The sequence below is a fragment of the Colius striatus genome, chromosome 7 (genome assembly GCF_028858725.1).
Source record: "Colius striatus isolate bColStr4 chromosome 7, bColStr4.1.hap1, whole genome shotgun sequence".
Lineage (NCBI taxonomy): Eukaryota > Metazoa > Chordata > Aves > Coliiformes > Coliidae > Colius > Colius striatus.
Window position 1 is genome coordinate 42,748,031 of NC_084765.1, and position 3,671 is coordinate 42,751,701.

A 3,671-nucleotide genomic window follows, 5' to 3' on the forward strand; every position below is an offset into this window, starting at 1 on the left:
GCAAAAGCAGGATAACATTTTCAATCACAGTAGTGATCAATGCTTTTTAAAAACCTGAAATTATGAACAAACTTCCTTATATGCTATGCAAAAGTGCTATAGTGTTCCTGACGTCTCACCCAGTCCTAAAGTAGAAAAGGTTATATTTTGCCAGCTTTGCTGTTCAAAGACACACTCCTCCCCTCCAATTCCAGCTATGAAGAGGCAGCTCCCTCCCCTGGAGCACCTTACACTTGCACTGCAAATATGATACTGTGCAATCTTTGGAAAATTACTGAGTTCACTCATCTCTCCAAGTCCCCTTGACCTGTAACACGAAAAGAAAGATATTTTGAACTGACTGAACACAGAAATAAAGTCACAGGTATACAGATCGATGCCACCACAGGAATCGTTTGTGTGTAACTGCCGCTGCCACCACTGAGCTCCTCGGGCACCATCATAGCCCTGAGCCTTGGAGGGACTCAAGAGCTGGGTGGCCTCTGGGCTTCACAGAAGCCTCGTAAGACACCTTATTTGTTTGGTTGCAGTCGATTTTTTTATAATGGCTGTCACCCTGATGTATTCAGGCATACTGAACTACCAGATTTCTTTCATATGATTACATAACATGTCAGAAATGTTTTCAAGACTGTTGTAGGTGGGTCTGAACTCCTGTAAAACAAATAGGTTTAACTTCAGTGCATTTGCAACTGAAAATTAAGCATATTTCCCCAGCCAAAGCAAAACACGTGTGTTGGGAATTTCAATATGGGAGGAGCTCTGTTTTACTTTACAAATGAGTGTTTCTGAAGGTGAATTACAGAGGAAAAGATGAAGAAAAAAAATAGAAGGCAGTGTAATTTCTATGAAAGGCTTCTGAACAGAGAGACTTTCTGATTTATTAATTCCACCACTGCCTGGAAAAACAGAGTTAAAATATACCTCTGTAATAGAAAGGCAACAAAGAAGCTTGGTTTTATGACTACTTTTTGCCCTCATGGAAACCTGGTTTTTGTCTAGTTTGTTGCCTGAAAAGGAAAATATGATTACAGATTAATTGCATGCCTACGTTAACCACCAGTTGCCACATAAAGTTGTATATTTTACTGCCAAGACATATGCACACAAAATTTATTTGTAAGATTTAATACTTCTTAAACTTAGTGGTTAACAAAGCAATTTGAGGAAATAATTAGTACTGTAAACAATGGAATTTAAGAAGCTTGATTCAAATTTGATTGAAATTGGCCAACAGAGTAAAAAATTATTAGAAGGGGGCTGAGGGACCAACTGACTTTTAAATAGCCAGAGATCATGAGCTCACACATCTTGTTTTCCTAAAGAAGATGGGACTGAAAAGAACACTGTGGATCAGAACACAATCTTAAATGTTTAGAGATATATTACAAATCTTAGAAATTAACATTTAAGATTAAGACTGTGTAATATTAAATTTAGATTGGGTTAGTAAAGCATAAATCACAACTAGCTGAAGTTTGCTCCATCTGCAAGATGTGATTTCCCACTAACATAGCTACAATGGCACCAGTTTTGCCTGGGGTTTATTGCATGAACAGCTTGGCCAATGTAATACTTGGAGGGTTTTTGCAGAACAAGTACAACTCCCGGAGCAGTAAAACCCTTCAAATGTGGTAGTAGCCAATTATCCATTTTACACATTTTCTTTGCCGTATATTACGTGTCACGTAAAGCAGAAAATGAGACTGAAATATAAAATAAGGTGCTAATTTTCTGCAGTTTTTCTAATGAAATCACATTATTCAATACAGAACCAAACAATATTTTCATTCCACCTAAACTAGAAACCACAAGTGTTTTCTAGAATAGAAGCAAGCTACAGTGGTTTTTTTCTCCCCCCATACTTATTATTTTATCAGCATGTGGCTGGTTATTCATTTCCTGAGGAAAAAACAATAATCAATGCCTGCCAGCATATGCTTTTCATTTAATTAGGCACATAGGACTGGAAAGAACCACCTAGATCATCGAGTCCAGTCTCTAATTAAACAGTCTTCAAAAATATTGATTAATCAAAGTTGCATAAATATGGTTGGTTTTATAACAATGTTCTCCTCTGCTGAGATTCTAAGTTATTGTCTGCTTTAACCTTTGTATGGCATTTTTTAATACATTTCCAGCACTTTTTTCATATCTTATCTACCTGTTCTGGAAAAGACAAAACACCACAGGACGGAGCTCTGCTTACTTAGACTGGTTCACCGGGGTATGTGAAGACTGGCCAGCTGAGTACATTAATACTACCTTCTCCCTGCCTTTGCTCTCAGAAAACCCTACTATGCTGTTTCTTTTCACTTACCAGTTGACTTTGCAGAAATATATGCAGGGACTTAAGAGAATTTTGAAATGAGCCTCTAATAAATTCAGTTGACATCAGCCAGGTAAAATCCAATTACTTCACATACAAAAACACATCCCACATAAAAAATATTATGTAAAACATTTACATGAAATGATGTATCACACTAATAGTTATGAATCAGATATTTAGGCTACACCCAAAACCTAATTGATTTGTTTGTAAAGACTTTTTAATCTCAAGGGTGATGTTCTTTTCAATGCAATGAGTTAATCATACAGAGATTTGATTTTCAGTAATTTTATGTGACACATCTTTACACTTTTTTGAGCTGGAAATTAATAGCACTTGATGTGTAACTACTAGTATATCTGTTTATTTTCTTACGTGCCTCAGTCGATTGAAGAAGCTGGCCATGTCTAAAAAAAGGTGAGGATTAAATGCTAACAAATCTATAAATGTGTTTTCCCAATATTTAGTGTATTCTTGAGTATAAATGATGCTGCTGCATTTGGAAATATACATTTAAAGCATTAACTATTACAATAATTGTGGCAAAAGGGTAAAAACTTTTGGTTTTTTTAACAGGAAAGTAACAGCAACTGATTTTCTTTGCCATATTGAAGGAATACGTTAAATTACCAGAAACATTCTATGTCAAAATTTAATTTATAGAGAAATATGGGAAACCCACTTATTTTAATCGATTAACACTTAACACATGTTTCTCTAATTTTGCTTAGATGAAGAGCCTGTAATTTATCCGATACACTTCCATAGACTGACCTGGGAAAGTACGAAAGCGAATTTTTCAGATGTGTCAGCACTGGAGACCACAGCCTGGAGCCTCTCTTCTGTTGTTTCTGCGGCCTAAGTCCTTCAGTTGCGCTTTTTTTTTCACACAGCTGCCAAATCTTGGAGGGCTTGGTGTATTTATTACAGCCTGGACAACTACAAAGTGTTTAAATTACCAGACGGCTGTAGCCAGCTTCTGTGTGGAGAAAAGCTCGGGATGGCTCCCTGTCCTGGAAGCCTTTCCTCGGAGGTAAGTAACCGAGAAAGAGCTCACACACACAACTTTAAATCCCACTCCTCGGGCTGATTCACGGCAGGGCCTAACAAGCTTCGGAGGAAGCTCTCATGCCGAGCAACCCCTGCCTGACGAGGTGCCACTGAAGCTGAGACACAAGGCGCCCGCCACCTCGGCCGCGCGCCGCCTCAGGAGCGCAGCCCCGCCCACTGCGTTTGGCGCCAAAAGCGGGCGCTGCCCTGCCGCGCATGCGTGCTGGCGCCGCCGGCTGCTCGCCGCTCGCCTCAGCCGGCCCGTCCCGGAGCTCGCGGTTCCCGCGGC